Here is a 13,406-nt window from a genome sequence, read left to right on the forward strand (position 1 = left end):
GAAGAAAAAGACCCTGCAGATGAAAGTCTGAGGCAGTGTTTTTCTTTCCAAAGTGCTGCTACATTCCCATAAGCTTGTGGTTTCCTGCATTCTGCTAGAGGGCTTTTTTTTTTTTTAATCCTTCTGGTGATATCTGAAGAGGGAAAAGGTCCAGCACTAACAGGAGGCCTTTTGTTCTCTTCGTTTCTAAGTGGACTTTAACCCAGTTACTACAGACTGAGTCACTGTAGAAACAAATAAAATAAAAGCTCTCTGTTTTGTCCCTCTGGACAGGTCAGGGACATGTGAAGTTCTATTCTCCCCCTCCTGCTTTCTGGAAGCAATACTAGACCTGGCATTACAGTGCAATAATAAGGAATGTAGTTTATGGCTGTTCTTTTTTCTATGTCCTGGCAACCCCCACAGAGTTGATATTTCAATAGAGCAAGCATTTCATTAACAAAATAAATGCACTAGGGGTGTATCATTGGGTAATAAGATGAAATTAAACCAAAGAAAGGCTTGCTATTAGGGACCAGCAAGATCTAGGTAAGTATGACACATAAAGAAGTGCATGTCTGGGCTATTTTGGTACCTTCTCAGGTCTCAAATCCCTTAGCAACTCACAGCAAATTTCTGCTTGTCTCTGAATATGACTGTAAGATTCCTCTGCTATCAGGCTGAATTTTAAGCTGAGTCCAAGGGCTGAATTATGGTCATTCCTTGCAGTTCTGTTTGGTGTGACAAGTTATATCCTGTCACCATGCACCCATTTTAGGATAAATCATTATCTATTTAGAATCCAAACTTCTAAATTAAAATAGATCTTAAAAAAAAATAAGCATGCTATACATGGCCCTGTCTTTCACTAGGGCTTACTGATCTCCGGAGGCTCTGGAAGGTTTGTGCCTGATAGGACTCAAAATTGCTCCTCCTCTTTTCCCCCTTCTCACACCACCCTCCCTTTCTGAAAAGTCTTTTTAACTCTTTAGTGTTCCCTTATCTCTGAACTCTCAGCACTGGCAAAACAGCTGCCTGCTGTAGCTGAGTGTAGAAGTAAACTATAGGCTTGCCTTTGCCACCCTTTTGTACCCTCCCCAAGAATTGGTTACGAAGTTGCTTATCTAAAACCATTGTATTTTATTCCTGTTGAATTCCTGCTTGTTTTTCCCTTGCTTGTGAGTCAGTAAGAGCTTCACAGGTGGCTGGGTTTGTTCTGGGTGTGGGAGAGCTGAGAGCTTGGAGCCAGGACTATACCAACCCCAGAGCTGGTGTGCAGAGTCAGGACCAAGCTCAGCACACTGCTGGGCCTCCTGCAGCTCCCCCTTCTCTCTCCCATTGCCCAGCAAATCTGTCATCCTACAGCCATGGCACTCTGTGCTTGGCACAAGTGGTACATGGTCTGGCACCTACTCTGCGTTATGCCAAAAGACTTGTCCTAGATGCTGAGGATATAGCTGGAGAACAGAAGTACTTTGGCTGTGCCTCCTTCTCCTCGTTCAACTTCTTGGGTTGACTGTGGGATTCCTCCACTCTGAAGCAGCCCAGAAATTGGTTGGTTGACCCCTTTCCCCTGCCAGAATAGCTAAGGGTAAAGGGCTTCCACAACAAATGAAAAGTGAATATGAACTACTACTGCTCTTAATATTAACATTCTGCATTCTGTCTGAAGGAGCCTGCCTACACAAGCTATAGGATGAATTGTGAAAAATCAAGTCTACTGGTGAACAAAGGTGGCTAAAATGCTCCATGATCTTGGGGCTACTCAGCATCATTATTCTTACCTAACTTTTCCTTTGGTATATTCTGTAACAGCCGCAAGGGACCAAAAATACTGTTCAGGTTTAGCATAGTATGGGAACATAGCTAGCTGCATTTCTCTTTCCTTGCTGTGGGAGCAGGAAGGGACACACAGTATCTTCCCTTACCTTGTTCCTTGCTGCTACAGGATCATGCTTCCACTGGGATGATCCTCACATCACTTGGGCCATTAGAAAAGACGCAAAAGAAATTCCATCCTAACTAGAGATCTGGATGGATTTCAGAACCTGTCAGAGCAAGTAAGGCAGCAAAATATTCTGAAATTCAGATGGCAGATTCTTTCGGACAGTTTCCATGCAAATTTGTGTTCATTTCTTGGATGCATCCAGCTTTAAACAGAGATTAGAACACTGAACATGGGGAGAAATTTGTGACCAGTAGAAGCAAAACATCTGTGCTTTTGTTGGAGACAACTGAACTCCTGAGGTTGTCAACATCATATAATTCTAAAAGTGCCAATCTCTTTGTGGGTTGCCCTGAGAAGGGTCATATCACTGAACTCTTGGTGACTGAATAGCTTGTACTGGAAAATCCTCTCACAGATGTGCAGTGCATGCTGAAGAAAGAGTTCTTTAAATGAGTTTGATGCAATTTGTTCTATTATCAGATTAGGCAGAGGGGAAAGAAAGATCACAAAGAAACATCCTACTTCTTCAAAACAAACTGGTCTCATAGGTCCTGCATGAATTCTTCTTGTGCTCATTCCTCTTGATACCTGTTGAACATGTTTCCTAATATAGGATGCTGCCTCAAGCTGCAGGTAAGGTAATCAAATATCTTTACATCAGTGTGGTGGGTTTATAGGAATGGCATTTGTTAATTTAGATATAATTTACAGATCAGCAATCAATGATGATATTGACTTCATGTTCCTCTGGATGACATTTTGCTAGTGACAGAAGTACTAACCTCTGTTCACACTAAAGCATGCCTTGTGCCAGCAAGCCACGTAGACAGAAGGAAAATATTTTAAGCTGCTTTCAGCACAGAGTTCTTTTTCAGTTTTGGGCAGTAACAACTGGACTCTTTAGTTCCAGTATCATTTCTTTTGCCTTTTAATTTTTGAGTCCCTGACACTAATACAGTGCTGACCATGAATTTTAGAAGCATGACAGTCCTCTTATCACATGTCCTCTGCTTCCCTTCTCCATCTCACACACAGAGCCTGCAGGCCGTGTTTGTGCATGTGACACAGTGAGGGGAAGTAGAGGACACATGAGCTGAAGGTTACAGTGAGGCTACGTGCATCTCGTTTGGGAGGCAATGGTATCACACAAATGAATGCAGTTTATGTTTGTATGACATGGAGGTACATGGCTATGTGTACCATTGGATACCTCTATGAAGATGTCAGTGGAACTTAATTTCTTTTGTAGAAAGCTGCTCTCCCTGCCAGAAACGTTTTTCTTGTCACAACTGCTACTACATTGGAACATTAAAAGATTCCGAGTGAAATCTCTTTTTTGACACTGTATATACTGTGAAGGCATAAGAATTTTGTACATACTATCCGATATGGAGTCAAAATGTGCAGCAGTGAGATGCAGGGCAGATTATACGCTAAATTGATTTAAAAATGGGTTTAAGCAATAGACTGAGATAACTTGCATCCATTTGCCATTCAATAAGGGATGCACAAAAGAGTCTGTCACTTAATTCAGTAGGGTGTTCTGTGGGTCTGCCTGGGAACGTACTTATTTACAAAAAGGCAGATTATGGCTTTAGAGCCATAATGAATGCAGCAGGCTTAAATATGAGTGTGTATATGAATTGCTCTATTTTATAACTTGTTAGTTGCTCCTTCTGGTACACTCTAACTTCCAATGGCCTCTTGCTCAGAAATCAACCTAATCTGCACGCCCACTGAACTTCCCTGCTTCATCAACTTCCCTGCTTCATAACAACTGTTTTCTGCCTATTTGCACCTAACGCACAACTTAAGATACCTTTTTGTAACTAGTGAAATAAAGTTCATGATGAATTGTACCAGCTGCTTACACCAGTCTACACTGCCTAAATTTAGTATGTGGTATGCTCAGATACAAAGTTTAAAAAGATTTTGCATCAGCGAACAAATCATAAATAATCTAGAAAACAATTTGAGCATAGGAATGAATTTCTGCTAAGATATTTGACAGTAGATTCATTGACTTCCAGCTGATCAGGCAGACTTTCAGCTACTTGTTGGTTTTATTCTCACGTGATCTGAAGAGATTTGGATAGTGCATTTTAAACTGATTGGTTGTTTTCTCAGTCTCTACAAAGGGGTTGGGACAAGGGGAGTATCTTTCTTGCTAATGTTAGCTAGACAATGGCAGCTTAACTGTAAAGCCCCCTAAAAGAGAATAAGCCTATTGTGTGCCCAGTGTGTTTCCCACATTTCAAAGGCCACTAAGTAGCACCAGCATCTTTGCCTCTGGGTTACTGAGAAGACAGACTCTTATGCTTATTAAATGATGGCTTTCCCTAATGATTTGAAACAAAAAAGGCACACACATACAAAGCCAGAGATGTGCACATTTAAGGCTTCTCCTGCCACAAGGTCAAACACATGAAAAGACACAACAAAAAGTTTGGCCCTGAGATACCAGAGAAGACCCACTTGCCCATCTCTCCCACACCAGCCCTTACTCCCTTTTGCAGTGTGAGAGCCCCTGATTCCAGCACAATTAAGTGCGGCACCAATGGCATTTCTGCTGCCTCTCCTTCCACTTGGCTTCACTGCTGAGAAAGCGGCTTGTTCGGCAGGGAGGCGGGCACGGCTGCCTGAATAGGCTCTGAAGCCTTCATTATCTCGCGCCTAATTACATGGCCGGCATACTGTTGCTGTTGTGGGAACATTGCATCACATTAATCAGCAAGGGGATGTGCCCAGATGAAAGGGTCCCCTTGTGTCTGCTCTCTGCTGTGGAAAATGGGCAGGAAGGTGGGGGAAGAAGCAGGGTATTTATCACGTCCCAGTGGAGGGCAGGCCCAGCGGGTGCACCCAGGCCCAGCGCTGCCGCCATGTTCCCAGGCTGGCTCGCAGGCACCCTTGCAGCAAACGTGCTTTTTGTCCTCCGGCAAGATGACAGGTTGACAGCTTCAGAGTCTGCAATCCTTTACCACAGCACAGGTACGAGCAAGGGCGGCAATGTGGCACACTGCTCAGTTGCTCCAGGAGCGCGTGGGAGCTAATCCTCCCCGGCCTGTTCTGCCCTCGAGCCCTCCCTGATCAGAGACTGGACCACCTATCTAAGATGAGTTGGGATTCGGCTTTTGGTAATGCTGCAATCCGGCCACGGGGATTCACAGAAAGGAACTGTCCCTTGAAACACCCCCTTTTTTCCTATGGTCTCTGGGTCAAATTTTTAATAATAGCTGTGACTGGCTTCATGGATCAAGGGCAAGCTAGTACTCAGAAGCAAAAGCCTCATTTCTCAAAGCCTGCTGATGAGAACTCCCATTCACCCATGTAGTTTAATTTTTAAATGGACTCTCGAAATCTGAGAAGAGATCTCATTTCCTCCTATCTTTGTCCCATTTGCAGGGCTTTTAAAAGGCTTTGTGAGGCTTTGCATAGATGTGCCTGTGTGTGTTGGGGCTGGGGGGGGAGGGTCAAGGCATCGACACTGTGGCTATTTGGCACCCTGCAAAATACTGGGTCTGACTGGAATACCAAATGACAGTGCTTGGCTGAGCTGTTTATTGCTGTGAGATTCAACAGAAGTGCTCTAGAGAGAATATGGAAATGTAACAGAAAAATAAAGATATTACAAATGCAGTTCTTTGCTTCCATTAGACTCTGCCATTCACTTTTGATTCAACCAATTCAGAACAGCCCTCTAAAATCCTCCAAGGCCTGGCACCAGCTCATGCTCAAGTCTCTTCTCCTGTTTCACATCCTGCAGGCCTTCTGTCCATCACAGCTCTCCTACACTTGAACTGTGCATCAGGTTAACTTGAACTGCTTTGAATATAAGTGACTTGCCTTCAAACCCCATTGTTTTTGCAATGCAGCTCGCTTATTAATGCAGGCTATTAGAACAACTTTGGAAGCAGATTTACTGAGATGTAGATAAGTTATCTGCCACAAAGTAGGTGTGAATGCCAGTTCCTCCTGCAGTGACTGTTGCCAAGTCCTCCCACTGGTATCCCATGCTGTTTTGCTGACAATTGGGCTAGCCTGTTTTTCTGTGTGCCACCTGTTGTGCAGGAGTCACCCTGACCCAGTGCCACCTTTCTATTCAAATACTGTTGCTGAGCCAGGTGGTGTTCTTTGGATTGTAGCACACAGGGAGCATCGCTTGTGTGAAACTGGACAGTCCTATGCTAAGAAACTTGACTTCATTGCCCTCTGGCAAGAGGGGTATATACAACAGGGCCCATCAACATATTTTGGGGGACCTGCACTCTAAGTTACAAGTGGCAACCAAACTGAAGGAGGGCAAACTTCCAGTTAATTTTCTTGTATACAACATAAGCCAAGGGTATGGAGCAGAAGGGATCATTTTATACAGCTCAGTTCCAAATATCATCTCTCCCTTCTGGGCTTTTAATCCCTACAAAGTTGCTCTGGTTTAGCTCTTCTTCCTGATCTCTGGGAATGAGAAGAAAGAACGTCCACTGTGATATGGAGGATGTTTAAATTCAGCATGGGGACTGCATGATCAAGCAGCTCTCTCAACACTGTCCACAGCACAATCCCTGGTTTGTTTTCCCTCTTGTTCCAGTGCTAGAGATCCATTCCAGCAAAGAGCATCTCAGCTCAGCTACCAGATTTGCCAGTTGCCTTTTGAACAGAATCCTGTCTCTGTCTTTTGGGCAATGCACATCCTCCAAATAGGTAACTCTGAGAGGTGTATACACACTTGCTAGCTTCTCTCTGCTGCTCAGTCTTTGGTTACACATAGCCACCTTGGTACTTTATTAACCTTTCCCTCAAGCTGCCATGACAGCGATGATCTAGCCATGTCCTTCCCACAGAGGCCCAGGAAGCATTTTGCGATGTCCAGGCTCACTAGAGGCTGGGAAAAGCCTATGGGAATGGAATTCCAAACCAGACAAAGCACTGCTTTATCCCTGGTGGCATTAATGTTACTATCTGAACAATTACTGTCTTTTTTGTTTGTTTGTTTCACTTTTCTCCAAAAAGAATAGGACACTTTGAACTGCGATCACTGCAATAGATCCAGTGCTAACACTGGCCAGTTTACACTGGAGGAAAAAAAAGGAACTCTAGTCTCTATTTTACCAGATAGAAAAAGAGACAGAAGCACAAAGAAAAGGTCCTACAGCATGATACAGGTGAGAAGACAACAGGGAAATGTTTTAGATTTCATAATTACTGCTAATGAGGTTAATCAGAGGTCAACTAATCCTGAGGGAGAACATGGTGGCCCCGTGATTGAGGTTGCCTCTGAAATACAGGCACGTTATGCAGCCCTCTGTCCCTAACGCCTCTCCCCTTCTGGGACATTCACTTCCCTCCAGCAGGACTCACAAATAATTCCCTTCCTCACTGGGCCACCCCAGCAACTGGCAATGGAGATTCGTAGCCCTACAAAGGAAGTGGCTTATCTGTTGGCAACCTGCACCCAAAGCAAAGCCCTGCTAGCACTAGCTCCTGACTGCAGAGCAGAAACTTGCATGCACACTGCAGTTTGTTTTGGAAAGTGGCTTTCAACTTGTGTTTTAGCAGCACTGCCAGTTAGGTTTGGAGCTCCGTTTTGGCCCATGAGCCAGGGCCACTGGCATGACCAAAAGCAGATCTGCCGAATGAAGAGCTTTAGGAAGACGTTAGAGTAAAAACCTGCTCGGTTTCCATCTCCTCCTCTTTTTCATGTGCCCCTCTCACTCCCACGCTAATGGTGGCAATGCAAGACACTCCTGCAGCCACCTTCGCGTATTAAGCACTGTGCAAATCACAGTGTTTGTTCCATATTTTGGGACGGCACTTTGAAATGGGTCAAGTCCACAGAAACCAGAAAGGTGACAGTACAAAACAATAGGGATCATGGGAATTTCTTGTTTGGCACAGAATTTCATTGCTTCTGAAGAGGAAAATCAACACTGCAAACATTCCCCCTCCCAGGGGAGGGAAGGGGAACTGGGCAGCTTGGCTGCTCCACCCAAAACTCTCCAGCCCCGAAATGGAAGTATTTCCCTCCAAAGGTCTATGGGAAAGTCCCGCAGAGGCACATCTGCAAAGCTCATAACAAATGCCAAACACAGATAAGTTCTGTTTCACCATCTTATCCCAATTCTTTATGCGGCAGCTTTCTTTTAACATCCCGCAGTATTTCCTTCTCACCTGAAAACATCACCTCTGGCTTTTCTTTCTCATTGTATTGGTGTCTGGTTTCTAAAGCACTGTTAACTGAGAACCTCTTTTCTCCCCTGCCTCTACACCTCTGTTTACTCTCTTTTGCATATTTTATTATATTAAAAAAACCCCTTCATCTGCATGAAAAAAGGAGTAAAGTCATTAGATAGTAACTCCAGTATTAGTGCATACCGATCACTAGTGCCAAAAGTGAGAGGAATTTTAGTAATTCAATAGATAGATAAGATAGGAGAGGTTATTTGATTTAGTATTTGGCTGTACCATGCTTCTGAAATGCAGTGTAGGTAAAAAAAATGCTACAGGTTATGTGTAATATTTCATTACTTTTTCTACGGCTATGTGCTCATTCCAGGTGCAATTATCATATTTTTTAACACTTTACTGTAAATCACCCTTAAAAATTAAGTTTTCATCCTAAAATTCAGCAGTGATTTTTAAGTGAGTAATTTCCCTCCCTCCATATCCACACACTAACACCAACGGTGCTCACAAGGAAATCCCAACAGGCAGACTGTTATTCAGTCCATTTCTGCATTTTTAAGCCTCATCGACCTTTCTTTTGTCAGATAAAAGCTTCTCATCTCTTTAAGCCCTTCATTCTTGCAATAGTCCCACAGAAAAGTTGACATCCTTGGCAAGCAGAGTGAAAAGCAGCTTGTCCACCCTTCCCAATAGACCAGGCTGGGGTTGTTTTAGTCTGTTTAAATCTCTCCCCTATTTATATGCTAATGTTCTGGTATCAGCAGAAAGTATAAACAGTGTTGTTTACAGCTCCCTATAGTCTGTGAGCACCAAGCTGCTAGCAGAATACTGTGTACTGGGCAAAGAGATATATTTATTGACAATGAACACGGCCACTTCTAAGAATATGAGAAAGAAAAGTGAACTGTAAAAATGCAGTGTCTGCCAACAATATAACCATACCAAACAGGACTGGCGAAAAGCCATTAGCCAGGGGGTCAGCCATAGGCCCTGGGGAGCCGGGAGATTTCATATTTAACAGGGAGAGATCTGGGTAGACCTTCAGCACAGAGACCTCTGAGAAAAGAGAGCATCAAGTTCTTTGCAAAGGCAGCTTACATGCTCCATTTGCTGTTATTGCAGATTTATGTTAGTGGATAATGGCTCGTAGCTTGGCATCTTCTCCTGGATCCTAAAGTGAATTAACCTCTCTTCAGAAAAACAGCATGGTCTAAAGCAGCAAGCACAGGAATTCTTGAGTTCTGCTCTTGGCTCTATTTTGCTATGTGGCTCCTTTTACCAGTAGAATATTGTGTCTTAAAAATAACAATAACAGCAAAACCAGGAGGCAGTGAGGATGTACATCAAAGATGTTTGTGCAGTGTCAAGCTCTCTGAAGACACGAGGGCACTGAGCTGTCCTCTCCTCTGCATCAGTGGACAAAGTGCTGCTAACTGTTATGGCACTCCCTGCTCAAAACAGGGGGAATACCTGCTCACATCAGCAATGCCTTATCTCCCAGTAAATAAAAGCTTAAAAGTCTTAAAAAAAAAAAACCAAACAGTCTGCCACAGCATCTATTGCATGTGCTTCTCTAATGAATACAACTACTAAGGAAAGATGGTAGACTGACTATCCTGGAAATCCTTATAGTATGGGTTTCCACCGAAAGACAGAAAAAGGCTATGACAATTAAAGTTTAACTCACATTCTTCTCCTGTCTGTATGTTTCAGCTTTCTACAGATGAGATCAACTAGCCTACTTCCAGGAGGGAAAATACAGGTGGCTTCAATAGGGATTGAACCCACTTGTGAATTCAGTTCATTCAAGACAGCTCAGCCATATCAAATGCCTACACTGATAATACCACACTCTGCTTTGCTGTGGAGGGAGACTCGGGTGGCCACAGGGCCAGAGCAGCTTGCCCTCCCAGTGATGCCAGCCACATCGCACCCATCAGCACGCACCTCTGGCTCTCTCAGCCTCAGGAAAGGTGCTAAGAAAGGACTGAATCTTTTTCCAGCCCTCACAGTGGCCCTGCAAAACCAATGCAGAGGCACCTGGGTAGAAAATGTGAACTTGCTTGGCTGTTACTAGAGAACTATACATACGCACAGCTAAAAGGAAGACATCTACTCAGCAACTTTATATCAGCACTAAATTCATGAAAGGGTAAAAGGCCTAAAAGACCACTTGCAATGATTGTGTACCTTGTCAGAGAGGAGCAGCACAGTCACAAAAAGAGTCTGAGGTTGTGAACAATGAGAGTATTATATTGGCAAAGATGTGCTCTTCTCCCAGCAGGAATTCAGTTGCTAAGTGCATCAAAAGGATTTACAGCAACCTTTTGCTGTAGTACCTAGATATAGGCCAGCATGAAAATCCCACATTTGGCTGTGGCACACTGGCTAAGACTACCCTGTCTCCTTCTAGTAGTGAGTTCCCAAAGAAGGAAACAGCTTATTTCTGCTACTACAGTATGTCTGAAACTAGGTAATAGTCTGGTGGTGCCATGTCAAATTTTCCAAAGCAGAAAGTTTCTCTCTCTCCTGAGTTAAAGTAATTTGCATGTTGTTTTGCACATATTTCTTACATCATCTTTTTTAAAAAAATTAATTCAGTCAGTTTAGAGCTTTAAAGTTTTTCTGTACAAGGGTTAAGTCTACCCAGAATACATCAGTTGCCCTGTATGCATGACACCACACGTTTTGTGGGATTACAAGCATTTATCAACAGTGCAAATAAACCAGTTCAATGCATATACTCCACTCAAGATCGTCTGAAACTGGTTCATTTCTAAAAATTGTCAGTTAAATCACTACGCCAGGTGGGGATGATGTTTGTTGAAGCTGTTTTGAGCTCTAACAGCAGTTTCTAAATCTCCTTCCATTACTTATTATTAACTACTGTTTGTTAAGCACTAGGGGTGCACTCAGTGCTAGGTAAAAAACAAATAAAGGCAGCCCCTGTGCCAAGGGATTCACCTTTAAGCACAAGGCATATCAAGCAAGATCACAGTATGAACAGCGAGAGACGCCTTGAATCTAAAGCCAGGAGCCAGGATTCTAGTGTTTGTATTTCTGGCATTTGTGTCTGTAAGAATACGAAAAAGCAAATATGCATTTCTAAGTGTAGGTGGGGTAGGTGGGTGTGTTGGTCAAAAAGAAAGCCAACACACCTAGAACTATGAGAGAAAACTGTAGATGCACTTCTTGGAATACAGACAGAAATATTAATAAATAAAAGGCTAGAATGCAGTCTTACATAATTCATTGCTGCTGGGACACAGGGAGAGAGGGAAGAATGGAAAAAACAGTCCATAAAGATGCCAATAGTTTCTAAGCAGAAACATCTGCTGAAGTCTTAAAAACGGTCAGGCCTGCAGCAAACTCAGCAACAGGAAAGCCTGCAGTCGATCACTCCTACCCTTCTTAGCCCTGCGAGCTCCTACCCCTGGGATGGAGGCAGAGCTTGGAAGATAACTGACACAATGAATCAAACACAGCTCCTCTCTTAAAGGGGGAAGGGGAGGAACGGAGAGCCAGGATGGGCGTTCAGGGAGACAAATGATTACTTGAAATGGAGGTATTCAGGAACAGTTACAAAAGAGTAAGGGAACATGCAGAGGGAGACCTAGTGGCTTATCTGTTCTGTCCCAAGGGGCCAGTGTGTTGGAATTTCCTTTGCTGTCCAGTCTAATTTTAAATGTCTCAAGCAAAAGGATTTGTTCCCCTCGGGAGGCTATTGCAAAATCTCACAAATCATTTCTGCCTTTTACATGACTGCCTCTTCCTTTGTGATAGTTCACTTATTTTTCTTTGTTTTCTCTTGATATTCAACACTGCCCCTAGACATACCAGTTCCAAACAGTAATTTCTTCTCCCTGAAAGCATTTTCTCTCTTCTGCTGTCTTGTCTTAAGAAAGGAGTTATCTTAAAAAAACTGTGGAAGTTGTACTTCGTATATCTCCGCAGGATCTGCATCTGCCTGCAGGATGGGAGCATGGTTCTGTTGGATCTTACAAGGATCAATGAAATGGGGACCTCAGCTGCTATATCAAAAAAGAAATAGAAATTGGCAAAAGTTCTTATAAAGAAGAGTTTGGAACCTTCCCTTCCTAATCTCAGATCATTCCAGATGCCAGTTTTGGCTAATTGCTTACTAGGTCATCTTAAAGCTTCTTCTTTTTAAGTATATAAAACCTTATCCACCAGGAAATCCAAACTTCAATCAGTGACAATTACAATTTTAACCACTAGTCCTTGGCCGGAGATTCCATTTTTGTTTCAAATCCAAAATTCCAGCAGCCTGCATTATCCATGGGAGTGGGCAGCAATCTAGCAGTGAATTTCTGAGTTTACAAAGGATTCTATTTTAGAGTTAGTGGTGACTGAAATACCATGAGAACTATATTTTACTTCTCAAAAGGGGTCATATTTGAGTGCTTGGGATTTCAAAAGTATTTATCCCGTACTTTTGAAAATCTAAGCAAAATCCTTCCCCTCCCTTAAACTAATCACTAACATTTTCCTTGCAATAGTTTTTCTATATAAAGTGAGACTGAAGGGTCAACATATGGCTTAGATTGGAAGTCTTGCTGCGATATTATCCATGAAGTCCACAACCAGTACCTCCATAACAAAAACAGAAGTGAGCAGAGCGGGAGTGAGCAGAGTGGTGGTTGAAGTGATCAGATGTTCAAAAACAAATGCAGTTTTCAGTATTCATCAGTTTTCAGATTTTGACCTGTTCTAGGTCTGCATTCCAAAATGTCACTTAGCGATTCATTTCCTGACCCAAATGCCCAGAATCCTCAGTGTGAACATTAAAGGAAGCTTACTGCTCGAGTGGCTCTCTTCCAGCCTGCCTGGCTCTTCACTCCTCCCCACCTTTTGCTTTTTTCATTAGTTTAACAGATTTGAAAAGGAACTGTGGCACACTCTGAAGCCTTGAGGATTCATTTATCAATCTTTGTAAGATCTTCTCCACCTTGACACTTGCCTTCTGGTTATCTCTAGACACTCTGTGTCAGAGGAGGGTTTCTCAATACTGAACTTCTTGTTGCTGTTTGTGAAGTCTGCTACACAGTGTCGACTGTGGTACAATAACATTACAAGAAGTAGCAGCACTAAACCTAGCTTTTTCATGTCATGCAGCTCAAAATGACTGACCAAAAGGCCTTATCAGCAACTTGGTTTTCCTTTTAGGTGTGGAGCAAAGTTTTCACACTCCATGTGATGTACTGAATGACTTCAAAGAATAAGAAACACAAAAAGGCTTAGGAAGCTTCTTGTTTCCCCACTACTCCTCCCGCAGATT

The 13,406-nt window shown here is 43.0% G+C and overlaps 1 protein-coding gene across 20 annotated transcripts in view; it reads right to left on the reverse strand.

Moving 5' to 3' along the window:
• RAD51B (RAD51 paralog B) overlaps nt 1–13,406 on the reverse strand; it is a 453,279-nt gene that overhangs the window by 101,283 nt on the left and 338,590 nt on the right. The gene's annotated exons all lie outside the window — the stretch shown is intronic.

The sequence above is a fragment of the Apteryx mantelli genome, chromosome 4, assembly GCF_036417845.1.
Source record: "Apteryx mantelli isolate bAptMan1 chromosome 4, bAptMan1.hap1, whole genome shotgun sequence".
NCBI lineage: Eukaryota > Metazoa > Chordata > Aves > Apterygiformes > Apterygidae > Apteryx > Apteryx mantelli.